At 35.5% G+C, this 27,435-nt stretch overlaps 1 protein-coding gene across 8 annotated transcripts in view; it reads right to left on the reverse strand.

Moving 5' to 3' along the window:
• RALYL (RALY RNA binding protein like) overlaps positions 1–27,435 on the reverse strand; it is a 374,914-nt gene that overhangs the window by 252,894 nt on the left and 94,585 nt on the right. Inside the window, exon 1 of one of the 8 annotated variants that reach the window (XM_068185860.1) lies at positions 7,387–7,407. The exons of the other annotated variants lie outside the window; for them this stretch is intronic. The gene's annotated coding sequence lies outside the window, so the exon portion shown is untranslated. Of the gene's footprint in view, positions 1–7,386; positions 7,408–27,435 lie in introns of those variants that run through there. 8 annotated transcript variants of the gene reach the window in all.

Consider the following 27,435-nt stretch of genomic DNA (forward strand, 5'->3'; position numbering starts at 1 on the left):
ATGATTATGTGTTCAGGTTATGGCTTGATTGATCGTGGTAGGATAGCCTGGGAGGGTTCATCCAAAAAAATGGCCACCAGTATAGCATTGGTAAAAATGTCATTAACCAGCAATATCTTATACGAATGTCTGTGGATGATATCTAATTTCATCTATCCTCTGTGGTTCCCAAAGCATGCAGGATTTATGGAACAACACTCATGTCGCACTTGATGAATTACTTCAGAAAAAAAACAGAAAGGTATAGTGTGTGACATTTTCCAGAATAACTGAAAATACCACTATTATAAAAAACACCAACTCTATTATTCCGGTGTATTTTCTTATTTAATTGGAATGTCCCACTTAAAAACTACATCCCAGCTTCTCTAGATGAGCCTAAAGATTTACTTCATTGAAACAATGAGCAGTCTGGGGAAAGAAATTTTTTGTCCAGAGCATCATGTTTCTGGAAGTTCGTGTTGTGACACAGGGAAAATTTGTTCATAGAGAACCAAAAAGGTCTGTTTCTATATAAGGAAGACCCTATAATAAAGATCAGGTATGATCTCATGGAGAAGCACTTGTTCTGCTGAAAAGCAATGCCTTCAGGCCTAGAGGTTTTTTCTGTAGCTGCAGCACTTCAGTCAGCTTTTATAGAAGACAGAGCATCTCCAATTCCCTTGTCAGAGAGCTCTCAGAAGTCATGAAGTCCAAGTGGCTTCCAGGGAGCAGAAAGAGATTTCTGCTAACAAATTCAGCTCAATGCATGTATGGTTGTTATAAAAGCGCAACAAGAACCTTACAGAGGCAGAAAAGCCTCAGGTACAAGTGACAGTATTCCCCAGTTATCATTTTACCTCCAAAAGTTGTTTGAATGAGTTGCTCTGAGATACCCAGCTGTAAGGCACATCTGGGATCATTTCTCAGCACCAAATTGATAGCTTTATCAATACTCACTATTACTATTTGTGGAGAGTTCTCTAAAAAACTCCCTGTGGGTAGAGAAGAAAAAAGATGGTCATAGAATCAGAACCAGGTTGTGTATGTAGACTTTTATATTTTGAATTGAAGAAAACCTGTGATTAATTTTTAAAGCTTATATATGCACAACTGAAATATACAAAGAAAGTTAGTCACACTGAACAAAGTGGAACATCTTCAATGCTGAAAGTTCTGAGAAAGTCACTGTACCAGTCAAAGGACTATTAATTTTAACAGCATACAAATTGATAGTCCAAGGTTATCTGACCTAAAATGAGAAATAGATATAGGTAGCTTTAAAACCAAGAAGGAAAATTATGACATATTGGAAGAAATACTCTACAGCTACAAGACCTTGGACTGTCACCTCATTAGATTTCAAAGTGTCAGAGGCAGCCAGGATCAATACCTGAGTGACAGACCAACATGGAAAATTATTTGGATGTTTCAAAAGTGTGCTGGAGCTTCAACAAGAGGTATAGAGTCTTCAGATTCTATTTTAAAACAACAGATTCTAAAGCAGAACATACCATAATTTAAAAAATTATTCGCATATTTAGCCCTCCTTAATAAGTGACTGCACCATTTTCTTCCATTCCAAAGTACACTAGCATAAATAGCTGTCTTTAGATAGATTGCAAATGCTATTTTATACTTAAACCTCAAGCACTAACAGAATTCAGATATAATGCTTCAATAAGACTGAAATGAGTTAATACCTCTGATGTGGGAAGGTTTAGATTTCCAATAGAAGTAACTTCTGTTTAAAAGTTTCCCAAAACCAATCAGTATTTTAAAAAATCACATAATCAAATATTCCTAAATTAAAGATAATAATATAAAAAAATTGCTTAAAGTCTTGTTTTAATTTCCAGAAGCTTGAACTTACAAGCCCTATGGGCTGCCCTAGACAGCCCATAGAGATAGAAAATATGCTATTTCTTCCACTTTTTAAATTTTGACATCTAAATACAGGACAACAAAGGAAAAACAGATTACTAATTAGGAACTTTCAGTCTTAAACAACAGCTTATGCTAAAGCAGGTGCAACTGCCACATAATAGGGGCCCTTTTGCTTGACTACGGCAGCTTAGGATTCACAAAGCTTTATCAAAAATCATAATGCAGCAAATTTATTGTTTGCCTTGAACCAATTAAAATTATGGGCTTAAATCCATAAATTTAAGACGAAGAAGTGTATCTTACCATCAATACATATGTAGGTTATTGCACACAAAATTTAAGATGCGAGCTGATACCCTTTTCCTGAAATGAATAAATTTTAGATTAATAAGTTTTGAGATAAAGACAGCTCTTATCTAGGGTACACAGTTTTCAATCCTGAGTTAAAACTTCATAAAATCTGTTAAAATTCATTCTGCAAAATGATGAAGAATGGCCATTACCTTGCAAGGACCTTGTAATGTTCTCCTACTTGTCTCCAGAAGCAATTGTGAAATGCAAGGGTCACAAGAGGCCACAAGTATTTGAATTTCTACATAAACCCAAGCAGTAGCCTTCAGTGTTGATTTCACTGTCTATATCCAAGACTACAGGAGCAGGTATATGGTAATCAAAGAAATATATAGGAGAAAGCTACAAGGAATTGGACATTTTTCATCTTTACTTGTGTATGACACTTATTCTTCTTAGTTTTAGCTTGATAATGAATAACATATGCCGTGCCTTTTTTTCTTGTACCGCATTGATCTGTTAAACCTCCATTGCATTACACACATTTGCATACTCACATCTACCATAAAATTTTTTTGATATATCTGCCATCCTAAAAGCATCAAAGCTGCCACTGGCTTGAACACAATTCATTAATTTCATTGTTCTACCAAACAGTAAGGAAGCAAATCAGATGCTTTGAGGTAACATAGCAATGCCACTTAACATGACAGTACTGCAGTTTCTTATGAACAACATGATATAGTGTAATACAAGTAGACAGAAAACACAAATTATAAAAACCCAATTACTTGCTGATAAAAATATGTAAATATTCTCTTCATGCTGACTGTCCATAGAACTGCGTTATAGCTAACAGCAAGATGAAGCTTAGGTCTCAGATATTTGACATATGAGAAAATGTCTTAAATTCTTCTGATCTGAGCTCCATAATGATTCCCTTAAGGTTGCAGGCTTTATACCTGACAGATCATTGTTTTATAGTTTAATATATTTTCTTTCAACAAAGCAGTGCATAAACAAGTGCTTTAGCAATTAAATAAATGTTGCAGGGGCATGTAATGGTACCCATACCTCATTTCTATGAGCTTGGTTATCTATATAATAGAGTTAATTGCTCCCACAGTGAGGGACAGCATGGACTTCTGCCAGCCCTATTTAAAGGAACCTTTTACTCTGTATGAGCAGCATGAAAAACAAACAAATTCACTGTGTAGCTACAGAAGCTCTTGGAAGTGCTCTGGCCCCTAGAAAGGGTGAAATAACAGTGGTGGCACATCTGGCCCTCACAACAGGTGGAGAGAGTAATTAAGTTTATGAAAGGCAGAGCCCTCAGTAAAATCTATGGGGTTTGTGACAAATTCATTGGACTAAGAAGCCCTCTTAAGCTCCTGCAGATATTTTTCTCTTCTTCTGTGAAGTGGAAACTAGCTGTAAACAGGAACAACTCCAAAAAACAGTACACATGGATAAGGGAAGTTTAATCTGGAATCCTGAATAAATCAAAACTCCTTGAGCATCAAACACTGATTTTAGCAGCTTTATTATATGGCTAAGAGAGTTATAAAAGCAGTAAGGAAATATACTTGAAAATTCTGGAAATTCTTCCATTTTGGTATTTCTAAGGTGTCAAACAGCAAAAGTTATTTTTATAATAAACTAGGGAAAAAAAAATTAAATAATCTAAGGTAAATTTCAAGCAAAAAAGGAACTGAGACCAGTATCAGGTACCCATGTTCTACAGCATCAAGCAAGGGGAACCCTCTGTAGATTTATGTGGGGATTTTTGAGGAATTTCATCAGGTTGATAAAGAAAATGAGGGGGGTGTTGGTATGTAAGTGAAGAGGTTTACTTGAAACAGAAACACAAGAATTTTCTATTGTTCCAGTGAAAAGAAATATAATTATTTCCAAGATATGAAATCCTTTTAACTATATACTTCAGGAAATTGGGAAAATTAACATTTAAACTCAATTACAGCATACTGGAGTACAAGTTCTTAGATTTAAATGCTTCAGTAGCAGAAGATAAAACTGTAGGAAAAAAAAAAAGAGAAGTGCCTAAATAAATGAATGGTGATATTAAACTGCTTCAGTAGAAGTCATTAGTGAACAGGCAGTTATCAAGGAATCTAAGTTTAGCTTATATAGTTATAGTTTATATTAGATGGTATGGAGCTAGCAATATAAAGCATCAGTGATTTCTTGAATTTCAGTAAGAAAACAGCAATAGTTTATGCAACAGCAAATTCCTCTTCTGCCTTACTCTGGGAAGTGTAACAGTGAATTTTGCTTCTCAGAAAACTTCTTCTGAAATTGCAATTCACTAACTACCACTTAACAGTGAGAAAGCAGCTCCAGGCTTCCAGTCAAATAGAAACTAGGCTGCTGAACATAAATTAAAAGGTACAAATAATATTTAAATGTCTGTTTATATGTGAATATATGCATTTCTTTATGCAAATATATACACATGCATACATTTCAGAGAGCATGTTAATATGCTGTTCCCTAATCTGGGTATATAATCAAAGAAACAATTTGAGGCTGACATTTTCTCTTCTGAGCTTGTAATATGTGAATAAGCCTGTTGATTCAAATGACTGTGGCCTAAGAGTTTCAGAGAAGGCTGGAGGGCTGCACTGGTGCAATAGTGTGATGCTTACATAAAACATTTTTTCATTATACCAATCGACTTTTATTACTGAAGAAAATCAGTTCAGCTGCAAAAAGCATTTAGTGTGTCAGCAAAATAATTTTCTGTTCAGCCTTTAAGTTTTTCAAAGAAAGGGCAGTCAACTTGTTTCTTGCCAACAAATCAAAATGAAAAGCCATAACAATTTTGTGGCAGTTTCAAAGGCAAATTGCCATAAAAGATTTTAAGCAAAGTTCCTGAAATCTGTTTTTGTGTTGTTAAAACAGGATGATATAATTTGGGAAGCATGAGCTTAGCAAACAGCAATATTCTTGTAGACTATAGAACACTGAGGACTCCAAAAGCATTAGTATATAAAGTCTACCAGTAACTTTTACATAAAATTCTAAAGGTTGTTACATGACAGCAAAATAATTTTTTTTTTGATCTCTAATTCCAGTAACAATATGCCATCAAGAATAAAAAGTAACCTCTTTTAAATAGTAGCAGTCTAAAACTTTTAGGAAGGAGAACAGTAGAGAGAAGGTTTGTGAACCTCATCATTAGCGTCATTCGCTATGCACTAGAGAAAGGCATAGCAGTGCTTTGCAAACTGCTGAGAAGCAGCATAGGCAGCACACATGCTGTCAAAGCGCAACTCAGCACAGGATCAGTCCATAATGTGCACTAAGGGATGGTACAGAGCAGCGCAGTGATGATAGGTGAGGTAGAATCTCTGGGGAGCCAGCCCTTCTTGTACAGTGATACTCACAAGCAGAGCAGCACAGCAGCCTCAGGAACATCCACAGCCAAATTAAAGGATGTTTTCTATTGGCAGAATTCATCTATAGAGCTTGGGCATGGTGGTGTGCTGAGGAAAAAAACACTCCCTAACCTGGGAGGTCTATCAACTGATGCTGGTCAAACCTGCACTCCACTGCAGAAAGTTCACTTTCTGATGATTTTCAAATTGGCTATATTTGAGCTTTCCCCTTTTGAGGACAGAGAACTACTGCAACAATGGCTGATGCAATTCCTCAATACAGAAAAAAGAAATTTTCAGGCAGGATGACTCTGTATACAACACTGAGAGAACAGTCTTTACTGCATCCAGTTTTTACACTTCAAAAATGGGAAAAATTAAATAGAGGAGCATTGACTTGCCATGCATAAGGACTTGCTTTTGACCTGACAAAAATCCAGTTGATATAAATATGGCACACAGTACCACATAGAAAAGTGCTGTGTGAAACTAGAAAATAGAATTTTTCTTATGTCTAAGAAACAGCTGTGAAAGTAATGAGTAGGAGTTGGATTCCCAGCTGAATAATTGATAAACATTTAATCAATGATGGTTAAAGGTTATGGAAAACTCTCAGTTGCTAGATGTATTGTTTCCCATAAATTGATCTAGGATGCCTTTTAATCAGAGCTTACTCAGGTGTATAGAGGGATGACTGGGGAAGTAATTCTGTGAGCTGTTATATAGGGCTGTACCAGAAACATTAATAGTCCCTCTGACATTCAGGTCCATGAATTTCTGGAATAGATCTTAAAATGTGAGAGTGGATCATGCTCAATTTTCTTTTCCATAGAGAAAGGTTGTCCTGGCCATGAAATCCACATAGTTTTGCTGCACTAGGAGCAGGGTTTATAATCCTCGCAGGGGAGGTAATGTTGGTAACAAGAATTGAAAGCACTGCATGGGATGAGATATAGCTGAAGAGACAATGCTCAGAAGAATGCAGGCTGACAGAAAGGAGCCAAGAGGAAAAACAGGATTTGATGAGGCTGATGTGGCACAAGGGAAACGTAAGCAGCCAGGAAAGCCTTGTGCACCAAATGAAATGAATGTCACCAAGCTAGCCTAGGTGCATAGCTCTCAGCATGCTGTATGGGGCTCAAAAAATAAAATTAAAAGGATGGGTGAATAGGAAAAGCAGCCTTTGCTTAAGTAGAATACTTTTAAAAGTAAAATGATATGCAGAAAAATAATAAGAGAAAAGCAAAGCTGCCTGGTTTTAGGCAATTCACATGGTCCACAATACAAATGAGCAAATTTCTGTCTCTGGACCACTGTAGTTATTCTCCAAGGCAGTAAAAGATTCAGTATCACTTGTGTGTTTCTCCAAAGAGACAGTCTGTGCACAGGCAGGGATTTGAATAATTTACAGTAGAATGTCATTAATCCTACCACTCCAGGACCCTATCAAAGTACAGATTAATGAAAGGTCATATAATTTCAATGTGCTACTACTAGCACAAGCAATCACTCTGCCACTGAACTATTATATTTCCTTACTGAGCATGAACATTTTAATGAAAATAACAACTTTGTGTGGCTGTACAAGAAAACAAGCGTTTTACCAGAGATCACAGCAACTTAACTTTTGGGCTAAACTAATTTCAATTAATTAGATCTGGAATATTTATGTTCCACTATATGAAAGTTAAGAAACAGAGGTAAATAAATAGAAAAATAAATTAGTCTGACAGCATTGTTCTCGATTATATCCTGCCTTTTAAGGATTCTCTGTTCCGCAGACTAAAGAATCAAAATATGGCCTGCATTTCTCTAAAGATAGTGGTAACACGTTAATCTGAGAGAATCTTTTCCCTTCACTCCAGCTGTCTTGCATGGCAGAGATTTCCTAGCATCAGGGCAGCAGAGGGGAGTTTCTAGCACAGCACCAGCACGTGTGCCTGAGCTGAGGTTGCTGTCAGTTCACGGGAGTCAGCGCCTGTTCCACAACACCAACTTGTCGCAGCAAGTGACGCATTGGCCAGAGCCTGCAGGCTCTGCTGCCTGCCAGGAGACAACGTGATTTTAATAGGCTTCATTAATGCTAACGACTCCACCTGTAAAAGCACTGTAAATTCAACTGAGTGCACAACGGTGCTCTCGGACTGAAGTCTATATAAGACTATATATAGCAATATTCAATCAGCAAAATGGTTGCTGATGGCTAAAATGTTTACTCAGTCACTGGAAGAGCAGAAATTGAGATTCAGTGAACTGACTCCATACAGTACATATAGTTTCTGAACTGACCCTTTATATGTACACTAGCTTCCCAGATGAAAGAAGATAATCAGCATTTAAAAGAGTTTGCTTTGCTGTGCCGAGCTAATATTAACTGGACTGCAGACATACAGTGAAAATAGCCTCAGGGAAACAACTACCCTTTCATTTCAGCTCTGTCCATGAGGTAACACTAATATGATACTACATAGAAGCGAGTGAAGGAGACAAGGTTCAGACATCATACTTTTTTGCAGCATCCAAATAATGCTGGCCTGCTAGTAGGATAAGGCAGTATTCCTCTTTACATGACCAGAATGAATAATATTAATTTTGCTGGAACTTCATCTCTACTAGATGTTTAAAACTAAAGCTCATTTCAGTGACATCACCACAAATTTGAAGCAAAACATTAAGAATTGTATCTGAAGAGGTATGTAAGATTCTAGAAAATAATGATGATTAATGACAAGAAGACAGGGTTAACTAAAAAGGCAAACTTTAAAGCTTGTAAAACCAAAAATGTTCTGTTAACTCAGAAGTGGATTAGAGTGTTCAAAGTGCTTCAGGACTCGACACCATGTAAAGGCTGATTTATACTCCAGGCATCATAATGCCTACCTACTTCAGAATGACAAATAGCACCGTGCTGAGATCTCAATGGCAGCCCCAGAGCACTAACAGCAAATGTCTTCCATCTTAATAGCTGAGCCTCTGCAATTCTCCTCACTTAAAATTCTGAGCATTTAACTCTTCTCGTTGCATCTAAATCCAGATACAAAAAACTTCAAATCAAACTATTTACCTCAAGTGAAATCTACTCTGAATAATTCATAAGCAGCAAGGAGTCAGAAAGCAAACAAGTTGAAGAGTGTGTTAATGAAGTCTAGAGTTTAAAATATAATGGTATACAAGCTATTATAGATCTTTTCTAACCTTATAAGAAAGAATATTGGTCTCTGTAACAATGAAAAATCCAAATGAACAGGGAAAGATACACAGTTCAGGTGTCTTGTTTCAGTGACTGATGCTGTTAACAGAATCACACAGATTACTGCAGAGAAAGAGCTGCTGTTTGAAGCAATTCCTGATGAAGGAGCTGAAGTGTTCAGATTGATTTGTATTCATCCCACCCCTATGAAGAAGTATTGATCCTTAAAATAGCTATAAGAAGCTGCAATTCAATTAAAATGAAGTATGAAAGTCAAGAAAATGCACAGAAATGCAGGACATGCTATGATGACACTTACCTAACAAGATTTTTTGACTTTTTAAGACCAGGCAAAAAAACCCACTTATTATGTCATTTCACTGTGAGGATCAAGGTTTTGTATTTTCCTGTTTCAGCAAATCCTCTTTATAAGAGATGCTACTAAAATGCATGGATGATTTGTCTGGGATATCGGTGACAAGCCAGCACTGTCATCAAATAGAATCTGCCTTCTAAGCTGGTTGCTGACTTATTTTGAATGGAGGTAATCTTAACCTCTTATCCACAAATGTGAATAGGGGACAGAGAGAAAGGTTCTGAACTAAAAAAGTCAGCAACAGCTTTACCTGTCACAAATTCAGGGAAAGTGGTGACTTCAGCCAAGTTTTTCTGCATTGCTGGTAAATAATGAGCGCATTCTTCTGTGCTACTGATTAGCAACATAGGTGCACAGACAGTCTGATTACTTTGAACTAATGGGAGTAATTAATTCAAGGGGGTTTTTTGTGTTGGATCAGATCATATACTTCAGATAGTATTTGCAGCAATTTTCTTTTTTTACACAATGGAAAAATAGCATTCTTTCATAAACTTGGCTGCTGAATAAAAGTACATTTCTACCTCAATAATGAGAGTATAAATCTTACTTTTGGAGAATAGTACACTTGTGATAAAAGTCTCTCAGAAGCAGGCATTTTCCAAAGTAATACTAGTGAAGGTGTAGATCTATAGTACTGTATACTACAAAGGTAAACTGGAGAAGAATTTTTTGAGTTTTTAAGTACTTATTATCTGAGTCTGACTCAACTGTAATAAAGCAAAGTAGTTAACACTTTTGTATACATTTAGAGAATTAATGTATGCAAACTTGTTGCTGATTAGTATATTTTGAAGATGAAGTACATGCAGTAGTCTGCTTAATTATGGAGAAAGAGGATGGATTTCTGCATAAGACATCTCAGTCTTGGGACATGCAAATTAGGTTTTCAGATCAAAGACTTTCAAAAGGCAAGCCATTTAGTTTTTTTTTAAGCCTTGTTTCCCCACTGTTGTATATATTTCTTGGAATCCTGAAAGGATAAGGAACCTTTCCATACATCTGTTAATAGAGACAACAGATACATATAAGCAAAATTTAAATAGCAGTCATTGTAAATAATGCTGTTCAGTGACAAATATTTTAAATGCAAAAAGACTAGTAAATGATTCAGGATCAGATACAAAATCACAATCATTTTACACAGCAGTTCTTTCTAGCATCAAGGTGATCTTTTGTGATAAATCTTACTAGAGCTATCTATGGATTAATATATTTATTTTTGAATGAACTTTTAGCCCCTACTTTTGAGACATTTGGGTAAAATTATCATTACAGACATAATATTGAAATGTGCCTCTTCTCCCTCTGCTTAGATAGTAGAAATTAGCTGGCAGTACTAGGGGCAAGGGAAAAGAGGGATATCCTTTCTCAGGACTCCAGTACAGAAAACATAGTTGAAATGGTCTTGACTGAGGAATAACCACATCATGGGGATTCACTGAAAATACATCCATCCCCCGCCTATCAAAATCTTCAAGTCTCATGTCTTTATATGCAATGTAGACAAATCATACATTGAAAGAGTAAGGTCCAAAAAGCCCCTCATTTATTTACAGAAAAGGCTTAATCTATGTTGTTGTAGGTCAAGAAAAATGAAAATCAGTGCTGATGGCAAGAAGTTTCATTTAAGCATGTGGTCTGTGCTTTGAAGTCTATGAAACAGAGAACTAAATGCAATTCTATGAGGTAGAAATAAGTTGGATGGCTGAGGAAGGACTGCTTCTCAAGTTTGTTTAGTCTGCTATCCTGAAAGAGTCATCATCTCCACCCTCCATGATTAACTCATGAGGTAAAGGGATTCCTAGTGGCAACCAAACCCAATGCAGAAAATGGTCTGAGTAACAAGAAGAGTATAGAGGATGAATGACATCATCCCTGGACTTTGTATGGGAGAATAGGGAGGGGAAAAACTGACTGACTTCTGGTAATTCTGACTTCTAACTGGACACGCTTACCTCTTGTCCAACACACACAACTTTTCTCCTTTTAAATAAAAATGCAGTCCCTCAAATTATCCCGCCTGCATTGGCGATTTCTGTCTCGTATCATAGGCTGGCAAAGGGATGCACTTGTGAACCTACCTTGCATTCTACGAGGACATGCTCACTAATGAACCCCTTATAGTCGAGTTCAGAGAATGGTCTCCTTGCTGCTACTTGGTACTTCCTGTCTGATTTGTGACATGGAAATTCTCTCATGTACTGGGCTGAACTCTTGCAAAGGAGACTCCTGCCAAGTCTGGCCAGAGGGGCAAACATAACTCACCAAGCAGCTGTGCTTTAAGGGCCAAGTGCCCCAAGTTATCTAAAAAGAGGGTGTTTGAAACTCTGCTTAACTACATAAAATGTCTTCAGAGAACAATCAGAGCAAGCCTAGGTGAACAAAAGCAGAGAAATGGTGCCATTCACTCTCCATTCTTAACTCTTTTTCTTCTGGGAAACTGCAGCATTAAAAAAATATGAAACAAAAAAAAAAAAAGGAAAAAGATTTCGCCTATCATGATCTGTGTTTATCTTGCAGTTTTGCTTTTGAAATAACCCATGCTAAAGAAAGTTTCAAAACTTTTCTTAGCCGTGTTTTATCAAAGTAGGAGACTTTTCTCATGATAGGTAAATAATCTTTCTGATTGTTAGGTTTTGTAGTATACTGGTTTTTTTCATACTTCTATTTCTGGAAATAACAGCATTAAAGATTACATGGTGGTCATATCTCACATTCACTGGTAATGCCCTAAGTTATCATTGAAGCACATTTCAAGATTTGGCTTCAGCATCCCCAGTCCACGTTATTAAACATATGAACAATATGGGCAAGAAACAACTTAAGAAAATTTTGATTAAGCAACCGTCATAAAAGAACTGATAGTTTCTGTGCAATAGGTACAAAATCCACTCTCTCACTGAATTATGGCATACCTTTCACAGCAGCAGCATAAGTAACAATCACCCTTTTGTGAATATCTTGTTTACCAGCCTGTTTTGCCTGGAATCAGTGTGAATAAGCCAAGAAGATAGTTTTCCCAACTTTACACCCTTTGTTTATGGAAACTTGTTCTCAAACTGCTCTTCCACATGGTGACACTTTTGTAACTGCAGCCACACTTTAAGCAAACTACAGAAGGCATCTGCTGTGCTTCACAGGAATGTGCAAGGAGCAGTATGGCAGGATAACAGTAGTTTTATGCCAAGTCACTGGCACAGACTGTTTTAATGGCTAGAAAAATCAAGAAAGCATGCAAAAATCCTATTCTAGGTTCAATAAGGCAAAGCAAACATCACTACCTGAAAGGATTAGAATACCAAATGAAATTACCTTAGAAACAAAGACCGCTTTCAAGCGGATAACAGTATAATCCCTTTATGAAAGTGCTTCTACACAAAGTACTGTCTCCTGAAACATTCCTTCTTCTCCTCCCCCCAAAGCTTCGCATGAGTGACTCATGTGCTGTAAAACCCTTCAGGGTGGAAAACTTCCATCTATACATATAGGTAAGTAATTCAAAGCAAGAGATGTTAATTTATTTGCTCTGATTTCCTGCAAATTTCTGGGGATTTAAAATAGAGCAAGGCCTGAACTCCCACTCTCTTGCTCTCAGGGCTGCCATTGTGAAACAAATTCCTGTAGTGACTGATATATATACCTCTGCATTCAAGTTTGATATTGCTCTTACTAAAATTTATTTCTAGAGTTTCTAAAAATTATTTCATCTTTTATTGATCCACAGTAAAACATAAGGTTTAAATATTATGGTTGGTGCATATTTAATGTTTTAGAAGATTTAAACCCATATATATATATATATATATATATATATATATATACACATAAAAGTTAAGTCTCATCAGCTGTAATTTTAGAAGATCCAAATATTTTTTTTTCCAATCATGTATTGGGAAAACATAGATTCACTGGGAAACCACTGATTTTGTGATGCAAACTGGTGATTCTATGAACTGGTAATTATTCTAATATAAATCTTTACATTCATTTTACTTTCTTTGATTTTATTATTCACTAAGGACTCAAATAAATTATGGATGATTCATGCAATAACTCTTAAACTCACTGAAAAATCTGAGCTTACAGGTGTTACCAATTATATCATTTTCAGGGTGATCTGCCTCATTAATGCATTCTACTTGTTCATCTCTATGCATGATGTTTGGGATTTGGCAAATGAAAAGCTTTCAATATGATAAATTGTGATAATAGTGGAAATAGTGTTTTCAGAAGGTGTTGTGAACATTCCTACTTTTTCAAAGTTTACCTAATACATGTTTTCCATAACAGCTTTATAGGTAATTTGTGTAAAGAAAAATTAAATAATTTTTGTTTATGCATTATTCAATGTTATTGAAAATTAGAATCTACCATATCAGGCTCAAAAGAAAGAATTCAAGAATTCAAGAATTGGAAAGTCTACATTTCATTCCTGCTGCTTAGTTATACTTTGGATCAGGACAAAAAAAATCCCATTGGTTCTTCAGTCCGTTGACTATAAATTCTTTAAAGTTTTTTTTTTTTTTAAATCCCTTGTAGTCATTTACCTTTTATATTCCAGGTGTACCCTTAGGTACTTCTTAGTCCTTGGTAGTCTCTTCAATCAACCTCAGTGACATGGAAATGTAGAAGTTTCCTACTTGGTGATTAGTAGCCATCATTTTTGGAGAAAATAGGGTTCAGTGGATGTGGAGAAGTTAGACAGACAAGAAATACAAGAATTCCCATTCATTTTTCTGCAGAATACATTATGTTTCCCAATTAAAATATGAGTATTGTAATCACAATTTTAGTGTTATGGTTGTGTAAAGAATACTTGTATATCCATTTTTATTTTTGCCATCTTGTGTTTGCTCGTTCATTGATCTTTCCAGTCTTTTATATCATAATTCAAATTATGAGTTAAAAAGGTTGTGTCTAGAACTACCAATACTGTTGATTCAATAACCTCTATTGAATTCTTTAAATCACTATCTGGGACTTCTTTCTTAATTCTAAAGTTCAAATAATTTATTTAGTTTTAATATTAAATGTTAAGTGACATTTATTATTGTATTACATATTATACAAAGAAACTCCTAAGTTTAATAGTTTAAAAAAAAAACCTGCTAGTTTAAGTAAATATCATCTTTCTCTCTTGTCTACAAATGATGTACATATTTTGTAAGCACGTCTTTGCATTGCAAATGGTTTCAGAGCTTCCTTTCTCTTTTCAAACACAGTGAATTTGCAACTGCATATTATCCAATGAGGCCATTTATAATGCTAGTCAGAATTTTTTGCCTAGCAAATATCAACACTTATTAAAACCCCATCCATGACATTTTATTGGAAAGAGGGAACATTTTCATGGCTATTATATGCCATCAGTTTCCCTGGCTTCAGAAATACTTGAAGAATGCTTCAGCATTGGTCTTGGTTGTTCTTTTTGGTGTGAGTTTTCTTTTTTTTTTTTTTTTTTTACTTCCTATTCCTCTTCTCATAGGTTTTATTTTTGATTGTTTGAAAGTAGCTGTTCTCAGACTTGTTGCCTAAATACATTGCAGATTTTTCTATGCCTCCAGCAAGAACACCAGCAAGTTAAGATGATAACACACGCTCCCCCTTCTGCCATAAGGAAGCTCACAGACAATCAATGACCAGCCATTGTTTGCAGTTAGACCATATCTGCTTTTCTGGAGAGGAAAGTTGGGGATGCAAATAACATTTGCAGAGCAAGATTTCACTTTCAGGAGAAAGATAAGAGAACAGTGGCTGAAAACTGTAAAACCAACATTGGAGGAAAAGAGAAGCCAGCAGATGTCTAGAAATTATAGTTCTGATTTGGGTTATTTACAGTATTCCAGGAAATAATTGAATCCTTGTTCACCTAAGCATAGAGGCTGACTGATGTGCACACTGAAGGTAAAAGGTATTTGTCTGAAGACCAAAATCCCAGCTACTTTTTATTTCACCAGTGCTGCAGCCATGAATTTTGGGTTCTTTTAGGCAGATCCCATACTCTAAGAGGGCACAGCTTGACCTCAGGAGACTTATTATAAAAGAGAGAAATAAACTTGTCAAAAAAGGCATGTTAATATACTGCTTGGAGTTCCAAAGACGAAAATGTCAAAGAATTTGTTTCAGTGGCTTATTTCTTTTTCAATATAGGCTAGAGAAATTAAAGCCTTTTCCTTCTGAATCAGTGGGAAACTACCCACCAAATGCAACAGTATTAGAATTTTTTCCAATAGTTTTTCTCCATTAATATATAAAAAGATGCATAGCACTGAAACATGCCTCACATCTAATGTGACAGGAAAAATTGCACACAAAAGAATAATTTACAAGCCTTAGGAAGCTTATAAGATATCCCTCCAATTTAAAACTCTGTACCTATAGAAGATTCTTAATTTAAAGTATGGATCTATGAAAATTTCTCTTTTATATAACTTAAAAATCCCCTTAGCCCTTTGTGACTGCCAGGTCCTAATAATTGAGGTACAGCAAGCAAGACTGCTTGATCACAAAGTTCTCCATGTGACCCATTCTACGTGTTTTGTGCAGCTTGAGAAAAGCATTTACCTATATAACTGTTAAGTCTTCCAGACAGCAATTAATTAGTTTATCCCTAAAATCAAAACAATGAAGGAGGTTATGGCTAAGTAGCGCTCCTAGTTACTACCTGGTCAATTCCTTAAACCTGTCCTATCACTCCTATCCTTCTACCCTCTGCATATCCATGAGGCAACTGCCACAGAAATAACAGGTATTGAAAAAAAATTATATACCTCTACACACATATGTGCATCTTTCCAAGCGGCTGACAGAGCACTCTTCCCTATGCAGACTTTCCCAAACAAAACTTTCCTCCTTCTAGCTGGGAATGTGGGAAGGAACGGAGTGACAGGATACAGTGCAGGGAAGTAAACCAGCATGGAGAATTTTGCAATGTAATGAGCTATATCACACCAAGAAAGGCTAAAAGTATGAGAATAAAACCATCAACATTTGCTACCCAAAGCACAAAATAAGGTGCATTTCTTTCTCACAATTCCTTACTGTATGAGCCCACATGAAGCTGGCCTCATTCCATTCTGGCCATGTAGCTCCCAGAGTTGCTTTTCAGCCCTCTTATTCAGGCTGCACATAAAAAAAAAAAAAAAAACAAAAAAAAAAAAACCAACACAACCAAAGCAAAGAAAAAACCAACCCAACCCCAAAACTCAAAAAAAAAAAAAAAAAACCCCAAAACCCCCCAAACCCCCTAAAAACCAACAAAAAGCCTCACAAAAAAAACACCAGAAAAAAAACAAATCAAACAAAAAAAACCCAACAACACCAAAACCAACAAAAAAGAAACCCACAAGATTTTTTTGTTATTTATTATGTGTCGTCTTAAAGCAAAACCCAAAACCCCTTGAATTCTTCAGAATACTGGTGTACTACTGGGATTACTGTAAAAATTATATTCCAGTAAACATTTCTGCCTCTTTAAAGAAGACAATTATCTTCCTCTAAACACTTCTGCCTCTTCTAGAGGCTAGAACTAATAAATGGAGATAATTATAACCTCACATGTCTCTATGTATTTTATATTTTCCCCTAATAAAGTCATTATTAATATCAGAGCAGACCAACATTTAATGCTGGATAATTTAAGGTAGATTTAAGTTCAAGAAGCTATATACCAGCTGATGGAAAAAGATAGGTACTTACAAGTGAAGATGATTTATGCTGTTTGTGCAGTACAAGTGTAATTTTTGACATGAACCACCTAACTTGATCTGTATAATATAACATATATGTAGCAATTAACAAGGAATTTTATGAACAGGGTGCTGGAATCCAGTCACCAAGTATGAATGAAATTGGAAAAGGCTGCCTGTGACATTGATACCTAGATTTTGATGTCTTTTGCATTGGTTAAAATGACATACACCCAAGAACAAACCTAACTAACAATTAGAGATACAAAAAGTATTAAGGAATTATAGCACCCTAGGGTTTAAAATATTCCAACACAGGTTTATCCTATAACCTAAACATTAATCATGTATCCTGAGCTCAATTTTGTGAAGACTAGCCAAAAAAAAAAAAAATTAAAAGAAAAATCAATTCACTTAATGAAAATTACATCCACTTTTTAAAAATCAGTTTGACTTTTTAAATATCAGAAAGCCATTTGAGTGAACCAAAATTAAGAGTTTTTATAATGTTATGAGACTGAAAGATACAGTAAAATAAAAAAGCTCATAATTTTTACCCTTTCACCAGCTGGAGTTACTGCTGTTCAATTTTCAAGAAAGAGATTCACGATACTGTGTTCTTTCACTTATACACACATATGTATATAAATGGGAAAATTTAGAAACCAATCCTTTGTTTCATGTCACTCAACTGCCCTCAAAATGTTGCTTTGGTTCTTTTGTCTTTTTCTTTGGAAAGAAAACCAAGCACTAAGACCACTATTTTATGTAACCCTTTAAAAAATACCTGTGCAGTGAAGTTCTTTACTAAACATTATAATTTCAGTGTATTTATTCAACATATTTCTGATTCAATTTAATTATGAGCTGTATTATTTGCTTTATGCGCATATACACGTTGTTACTCATGAAAGTACAGCCCAGCATCTCTTTCCTTACTATTCCATCTTTTCTGAATATCTGAGCTATTTTCATTAATCTCAATTTTTTCTCTGTGATGCACACCACAGGAAAATACATCAACAAATGAAAGGGAACTCTGATAATCTACAGTTATCAAAATTGAAATACCTGGCCTATTTTTGAGACAGGTAAAGTGTTTGATCCTCTCTGTAGCCCTATATTCAGCAAGAGGCTGAATCTGTATGTACTTAGCATAATGATTTGTGTTATTCAAGTGTTTCAAAAAGATGAAATAGTTTTTTCTAAGAATGAGTTTGATTCAGCAGCAGAATGATACATGTTAATATTCAACAAGAACATGGCTAGGTGGAATTGATTAAAATACATTGCCAACTCTACTTTAGATAAATCTTTTTAGAATAGATTTTATATTATAAAAGCAACTATATAATATTAAAAATGTCTTCAGAAATTCCACCTAAAGTAGTATAGGTCAAGTGCTTTTGCCCTAGTTACACATAAAAAAATATTTTTAAGTAGCTAAATACTGGAAATGCCTACATAGTATATTTTATATGTATCTAGACCATTGATGTTGAAGTAGGCATAGTGTTCTGGGAAAATATCAGTGTTGTCCAACAGGATTTAAGTTCTGGCCTTGATTCCCAAGCTAATTGCAACTCTTAAAACTTTCCATTTCTAGTGGAGTAAGTGATGATATTCTACATCTGATAAAAAGAATGCAATGTATGTATATGCATGTTTGTGCACACGTGTATATGTGTGGCAGCACATAAAATCTTCAGGCTATGTACTTTTAATTGGAATTTAGCTGGCATTTGATGAAAAAATAGATTCTTTAGGTAAAAGCCTTTTTTCAACTACAACATGTTATTATTTTGTGGTCATTTGAAAGCAGTGGTGTACCCAGTTCCAACACTGTATTGGCCTATGATACACTGTGTTTTAAAACAGCTTTTAAAAAAATATTGCTGCTAGAGAAAAATAATCAAGCCTATATAAAAAAAATATTAAGGTATATTGCATTGTGATTTAAATTATTACTTAACTTTGGGAATTTAAATCCACCCTATAAAATATACCCCTTAAGATGATGAAGACACCTAAGAAGTTAATCCTTGAGCACATGATGGTCCTGTGTCCCACTTTAGCAGCTGGCTAGAAAGGAAGCAGCTGAACTCCAAAGACAACTCCACTCAGAGCACCCTACAGACATGGGAGGGTACAGCTCTGAGCCTATGGACCCAGCTGACAGTGCCTACTACAGAGAGCATCCAGCACCATTCACACTGAGCTACCAGAAATACAGCAGAAAGTCAGAGAAACTCAGCATTACTGTGCTGCCCCAGAGGAGGGACCCACCAGAAATGCTTATTTCACAAACGCTGAGATTTCAGGCATTGGAATTTGCACATTTTAGACATTGGAATATGCTGCTCAGGGAAGTTGGGGATTCATCCTTGGGAACATTCAAAAGACATGAAAGTGGCACCTAGGGATATGGCTCAGTGGAGAGCACAGCAGTGTTGGGTTAACTGGTGGACTTGATGAAAACAGAGGCTTTTTCCAACTTAAATTATTCAAGGATTCTATGATTGCAGAAAGGTCAACCTCTTGGAAAGGAGTGGTGCATCTTGTACAAGTTCAGCTCAAAGCTTAATGTGAAAATCTTGTAAGTTCTGTTGTAATTACATAAAGCTATCTGAAGAGATTTGAAATTATAATAAGTCAAATGAGTGCTAAGTTGAAAATTGAGATATCTGTATTTCCTTGAACTAAGAGTCATAAAAGTATTTTAAGGTAAAATGGGACACTGATGTTATCATATTTTTCAGTTTAGCATAAGACTAGCTTATTGTGCTGACTCTAGATTTTGTATCCTTAAAGAATTTATGAATCAGAGCAGAGGGCTAGGCACAAAACCTTTAGTTAATTATGAATAAATTGTTATAAGATAATTGAATTTCTCTATCCTTCTGTTTGAAGTTCTTCTATTAGAATTTTACTCCAATTGATTGAATAATGTATCACTGAGGAAGGAAAAAACGAATTTGTAAGAACTGGAGAGAGGACCAGGGATTTCCTCTAGGCAACAACTTAATAGAACAGAATATAAGAGTCTTTACCTGGTAATATTTAAGACAGAGCTTTATTAAAACAAATTTCATTTTCTCAATGACAACATGCAGAACTGAATTTTTCCCAAATGAATGACACAGGTGCTTCTGTGGAAATAACTAATTGGAACACAATTATTAATGGTGCTACTGAAAGTCATGCAGAAACTGTCACTTCAAGTTTGTAAACTGCCAATCTACATCAAGTCTTTTAAAAATTGCAATAAAAAGATGAAGACTTTTTATAATTTAGATTTTTGAATCATCAGTGATCAGACCCTTGAAGAACATGGCTGCAGTAGCAGTCCATTAATAAAAGCAAGCTGTAGGAAGTAGTTTTTTTCCACAGAGAAAAACATGTTCATCACATGAACAGATTTTGCTCCGTTGTCTAGTTGTGAAAAACCCCTAAAATAATCCTTTGGGTTTTATTCTGGGGGAAAAAAAGTCTTAAGAATAATTTTTTTTATTTATTACCATCTCCCGAGGTGTCAGAGACATTTACCATACATGTAAATTTTACTAGTGAAAAATGTTTTGTCAGCTTCATGTAAACTATTCCTGTGAGTTACCTCTGTGTGCATTCTGTTAGTTGTTGCTTGTTTTGTTTTTTTTTTTCAGATTGAATTAAAGCTTTTTAAATTAGACAGTTATAGTAAGTGCTTCATCCCCAAAGGTTTAAATTTCGCTAATCTATGTGAAATAGCAGGTAGTGTATTTAGGGTAAGTAAAGATAATCATTCAAGGACAAATATAGTGCCCAAAAGTACAGATTCTTTCTTCAAGCTACCATGGTACAGTAAGATTAGACCTTCCATATAACTGTAGGATTAGGGTAGTTTTTGCTGTGTGTCCAGACAGTTTGTGTTTTCAAATACTAGTACAGATCCATGTTTGTGATTTGGAACTTGAACTAAGGAGAAAGGAGGAGAAGGAAAAATTCCTTTCCCCTGTCAGTCACTGGTTTATTATGACATCTTTTGCAAAAAGCCTTGGGGCAAATCAACTTCCTGTGTTCCTTGACTCCCCAAATCCAGACCAGGACTGTCCACACCTCAACTTTTGAACACTAAAGCACCTTCTCCTCAGTTAAAATATTGGCAAAGCTGTTGTGTGGGAAGTCAGACCAAGTATTACATACACTGAACAGTCATTTTTCCATCAAGTGTATCAAGTTTTTTTCATCTCCCCTTTAATCTATTCTTCACTAAAGAAAAAAAAAAGTATAGAATCAAATTCTACTTTTCTACTTTTAAAATATGAAAGTTTCATAGAAAAGTATTGCAAGATTGCAAGCGATTAGTAAACTGATATTGGTTTTTAGCTACAGTTTTGAAGATCTTCCTAAACCCCTGTTAATAAAACCACAGCAAGACTAGAGGCAAGACCACAGCATTTTTCCCCTAAATGAAAACTTTTTCATTATTACTGAATTGCTTTACTAGTCACACTCCTGAATATATTCTGAATACATAGTTATCTTGTGTAACAAAAAGTTACCCAACTGAAATCAATACAGGCCAGGAGCAGCAAAATGTACACTTTTAGAAGCTCCAAAGCTAAAAGGTTCCTAGGTATGAGGTCCAAGTAAAAAAAAATTATACCAGTTTTGGTAAGGCTACTTAATTATCTGTTAACATAATCTATAAGAGGCTCTTTATGCACAAGAAGTACATAAGCACAAACTTGAAACAAGTTAAAGCTGTTTGCATCAGTAAAGCAGCATTTAAATACCATCATGAGTCCAACAAAAGCAGAAAGAGACCAAGGCGTTGACAAAAATATTCATGAGAATGATAAATGTCAACAGAGAACAAATATTAATAATGTGAGGGTTTGGCACATCAGGAAGTCTAAAAGCAAATCTTTAGCCATGATACTATAACAAATCCTGCATCAGCTGGGGACCTGTTCAGATATGGAGCTTCAATGGAGCTGTCAGTCCTGAGACTGCAATGTTTTACCGCTGCCCTGATCTGTACATGGTCAGTAGGCCAGTTCTCCCAACATTTCTGCTCAGATGCTTCTGTGCCTTCCAAAATGCACCATTTCCCCTTGTTTTAAGGGGTTTTTTTCCACTCACAAGTGAGTGTGGAAGTGTGAGTGGAAATGTTTTCACTCACAGGAATACTTTCAGGAAGCCACAGTGGGCATTTGAAAGTGGGCATTTTTTTCCTGCCATGATCACCTTGAGAAGTTTCTCAAGTTCCCTTAAAATCCTGTTTTCCTAGGCATGTGTTTCCTCAGAAACAGCATTATTACAGAGCACAGCTGAATATAGACATTCAGAAACAAGCAGCCTGCTCTTTCATTCAGACATTGCAGATGATGCTCCTCAGTCTTACAGTAATACCATCTATATTATGCAAATAAGTATTGTATGGAAAATAATCTTAACAGTATATGCTTATGTCCTCAGCATGACTAATTTATCAAAAAATGTAACTTCTCATATTAATTAAATATGCAAGACCATCTGAAATATGACAGAACTCAATGGAAAAACTCAAATGGGTCTTGGCTGCCCTTAAAATCAAGTAAATCTTGTAGGATGCAACATTTGCTTGTAAGGAAAAAAGAAAATGTTAAATGGAAATTTGTTTAACATTTGAATTTTATAATGTCTTCTTATAAACCACTTCTGGAGATTATTGGTAAGTAACAGGAAAGAAGAGGAAAGTTTCTAGGGCTATCTCACCTCAGACAAGCACTGATTTGTTTTCTGAAGATTATGTACAGCTCCTTTTGTTTGAAAGAAAATCAAATACATTAACAGAGTTTTAAAACCTTGGTCTTAGTTTCATGTTTCCACATTCATGTGTGTCCAATAGCCCAAAACTTCATTTTTAAATCACCACAAAATATACAATAAAAGACGGGGTTGTTACTGATATTTCTAAGCACTACTGATAAACAGAACCTTTATTGACTATTTTATAGTCAATAGTTATTTGTGTATTTGCTAGGGGAAAACAATTAAAAAAGTGAGAGGGACTAAGTAGTAAAATAGTGTTAAAGGCTACTATTATGAACTGCTGAAGTTTCTGTTGCTAATTAAAGTGCAGAAGAGATAGGATGACGTGTAAGTAAGTATTCCCAAGGTGACAGTGAAATCACCTAAACACCAGGTTATTTTATTTCTTTAAAAATAACCTCTTGGTTCTACTTGTTCTGAGACAAGGACTGAGGGATGGGCAAGCAGGGACTATCTAAGAGTCTTTTTGCAAGTCACAATATGTGCTCTACTGACATTGCTTCTTTTACCACCTCAGTTTTAGAGAGACTTCTCTATTTTAAACTACTGACTTTAGTCAGTTATGTCTTTAACTCCAGTAATAGTTCATATTTAATAAGAATTCCTGCAAAGTTCTTATGTCTGTAGTCAGGCCTGTTCAGCTCTCCCTCTTGTTACTAGTGTTCTGATCTTCCTCCTAATACATGATTTTTCCCCAAAAGCCCTGCAACTAATAAGACAAACCTCTACATTCCACTGAAAAAAGGGATTGGAGAAGTCATTCAAAACTTGCTTTTATTTTAAGAGCTTGAAGTTTTCAAGTACCAACTATCATCACTTTTCTAAAATTTTATTTTGAAAAGGAACTGTGGACACCAGTACATCAGTATTGTCAATATTGCCTCCAGATTAAGGCAAAGGTCCACAACCCTACACACCACTGGGCTTTATTTCCCAGGCAGAATGCTCAGCTCTGTAAGGTACATTTTCTTGGCCCAGTTGAGTTGGAGGTTAGCACTGCAGAACTGCAAGTATTGTATAAGAGCCTTAACTATTATTATCTTTAATGATGCTGCCACCATATGCCACAAGATACTAATTGATAATAACACCAGTAGCAGAAAGATTAAGATTTCAGACTAATGATCTTAAAATAGATTCCTCTTATAATTCTTGCTAAGAAGGGTTACAGATTGAATTTACATAACTCTTCAATTGTCTAGATATTTTGTAATCTTTCTAGAGAGCATTTTTTTCTATTGTCTTGCTTAGCTCTCATTTGAAACAACTTGACTGCAGCTTCATTCCTACTTGAGAAAGTCATCACACCAGCATTAGAGTACCTCAGAATTATGCAAAAGGGAAAAAGTATCCTTATCCTCACCAGAGAAGACCAAGGATATTTAATTACACTCAAGTAATAAATTTGGGGGAGGAACTGTTGTGGGGAGTTTTGGTTAATTTTGTTTGTAAGTTTTGTTTAATCTAGGAATGAACAGTGATTTACTTTCTCCTGAAAACCCCAAAGCTATCTGTCTACAAAACTAGAAATTATTTGTTGTCCCCTATAAATCATAAAAATTCTATAAAAAGAATTTGGCTGATATTAGGTGAAATCACTCTGAAGGTCAAACACAATTTTCAAAAACAATTCTTCCTTTTCTAGAAACTAAATTAAATAAAAATTTCACAATATTTTCAAAACCTTATGAACAAAATATAATCCAAATGAATCTTTAGAAAGCCTTGAATCCAGGCCTCTGAAACTGAAATTCTCTAAACTCTGTCTATCCAAATTTAACTGCTTACATGATTAAGGGGAGAGTTGTATAAATTCTGTGGCTTTAAATATCTATTCCTCAACTCTTTAAAATAAATCCACATTGTATGGATATTAAATAGCTGCTTAGGACTCCTATTCACTGGTAAAAAATGCCTGAACACCTGACTTCCGAGAACATACAGGATTACTTTGTAGTCTGAAATTATAAGGCAATAAACACGACTAGTAAATGTTCACAGAGCAGACTCACTTAAGCTAAGATCACAGATAAGACATCCTGCCCATAACAGTAGATATTAAAATATCTCAGGTGATGTATAACCTTGCTGTTGTATCATCTATTTAATATTTGTTCTGTTTATAATTGTGCACAACTTTTTAAAATATAAACAATTTTGTTATGTTGCTGATTTAGTGAAATTATTAGAAACTATTTTTCAACACCAACACATTGTGTTGGTCTTTTCAATTTTTATTTGACGTTGCTAGCATTGATTTGAAAATGTCTGATTTCTATTTAATATATAGTGAAGTTGCATGTTCTTTTCACTTTGTGTGCTTTAATGTTATTTATCAGAAATTTAGAAGCAATTTAATGATAAGAAAAATATATTCCCTCCTGTTTTCTCCACCACTTACTAAATTTCAGATGACTGTCTCATAAAAGTTAGGTTTTCAAAGTTTTGTGAGAGTTACCTGAAGAGGGTCAAGTTCAGGATGGGACCATGACCATGGGGCAGGATCTCCACAAACACACGTAGGAAGGACAGCTGGTGAGCAGTGTCTGCTCTTGCAGCCAGGGCTAGAACTGTGCTGCACCCCAGGACCCAGAGAGGTCCCCCACGCTGAGCTGCCTGTGTCCCCATTAGCTAATGCCAAGTTACTTCAGCTCTCCTGCCGTTCCCCCACGACAGTGACAGGCACATAAGCACATCCTGAACACAAGAGGAGGGAGAACAGATGGATACAAACAGGGGAGAGCACGAAACTCTGGGACCATATTGGCTGGAGTCACAACACATCACCAGCTTAACTGTTGGCACCATCCCTGCAGGCATCCGAGCACAGGGGAGGGAAGGAGGGATTTGAAGGCATTCATAAAGCAGCCCAAAAGACACCTACAAAAATCTCTTCTCAAGCATAAGGGATGGTGCACAGCAAAGGAGGGCTTGCTGAAATATGTAGTGGGATGCTGACATCAGGAGACACCTGGGAGCAAGAGTGATGCATTTGACACCAATTGGGAAATAAACAGGGAGGAGTGACATTATGAAGGGCCTTGAAATTTAGCAATTTAACATCTGATGCAGCACAGAGAAAGTGATATTGTCAAAATGACTGGCTAGCAAAATGTTGTTTGAAGCGACAGTGTTTATGCATATCAACATGGAAATGACAACTGGGTAACACTGTTAAGACGGAAAGTTTTGATTTTTTCTTCTGTATTCAAATTAATTTCAAACCCCCCTGGATTTTTAATAAAACAGAAGCATTGAAATATAAACAAAAATAAGGTCATCTAATGAAAGAAAGAATTGGCATAATTTAACCAGTTGCATTTCACTGCATAATACCACTATTAATTCTAGCAGCATTACTGGTGGAACAGGCTGAAATTGCTATTTCCAACAGAAAGAATATTTTGGAAGACAACCAAACTTATGATGGATGTAGGCAGGCACAAATCCATTTAAGTCAGTGGTGCAGCACTTGTGTCTGTCAGCTGTAATAGTCTCCCTTGGTATTTCATGAAGTTTATGACAAACAAATTACAATATGGGAAGAAAGCAAAACCTGCTATGTACCATACTGAGATACAGATATGGCACAAGGGTTACTTATGAAAACACGCCTGTTCCACTTCGTACAACTTCAGTCAGAAAAGAGCTCACAGAAAAAGCTATACTGAGATAATACAGGCATAAAATACAAAGGTTCTGAAAAAAATAAATGCTAAAGAACACTTTAAAAAATTGATTATTTCACGCTATACTTAAAGTGCCACTCATAGCACTCATTTTAACCCTCAATTATCTCAGACTACGTATTTGCAATTCTGATACCTACAAGAAAGGTTAGATTAGTCTCTCAAAGACTATTAGATAATAATTAGGTGGCTCTAAAAATTATATTTTTCCTCATTAGTATCTAAAATAGTCTTAAGGTTTTTTTCCATCTACTTTCAGTAACTTACCTTCTATTTAATGTATCTAATTGCTAAATAAGAAAAAATTATTCTTTCCTTATATGAAAGATTTCTGTATATTGAGTAAGCTGTTCTGAAACATCATGTAATACAAAGAAGCTAAATTACTTAACCACTTTTCCTTGAATAAGGTTCCACCTGAACACAGGAGAAAAAAAACCTAATTGTCATAACGTTTTTTAGTTTTCTATAGAGTATAATTACCAGTAAGATCAGCTTGGCTTCCCAAACACTTTCATAGATGACCTCAACTTCTCATTTTCAGATCTTTTCCCAGATAGATACATTCAACATTGACAGGTTGTTTTTCTTCTTGATTTTTCAGAAGTCAAAGTAAGCAAAGTTTAATTTTAGAGGGCAAAAAGATTCCTAATGGAAATATAGTTTGCACCTCCAATGAATTTTCCCTATCACGCCACAGAAGATGGCAATTTTTATCCCTCTGGAAGATTTTAAGCCTATTTGCTATAGCATAACACTAAAAAATGTATGTAAGCCTCATGAGATACACAGTGTCATCTTTTGTTGATAAGTAATCTGGGATTCAAAATGGTTTATGATCTCTTTCTTGACTAAAGGGGAGGAGTCATAGCTCTATAGAATGAGTCAGGAACTGCCTCCTGTAGAAAGTAGTCACAAAATTTCCTTTGAAAAACCAAAGAGCTCCAATCTCACATTAAAAGTCTTTCTATGCCTATTCCAACAAAGAGGCTTTGGTTTCCACAGTGCTGACAAAGAAAAAAACCCAAGCCAGTAAATTATTTTATTTTTTTTTTTCACACTGAACTATTTGCTACACAGAAACTACAACTTTGTGATCAATATTGATAGAAAAAGATAGAAAAGAGGAAGACAACAA

Source organism: Anomalospiza imberbis, chromosome 1, assembly GCF_031753505.1.
Source record: "Anomalospiza imberbis isolate Cuckoo-Finch-1a 21T00152 chromosome 1, ASM3175350v1, whole genome shotgun sequence".
In the NCBI taxonomy this organism is placed as follows: Eukaryota; Metazoa; Chordata; class Aves; order Passeriformes; family Viduidae; genus Anomalospiza; species Anomalospiza imberbis.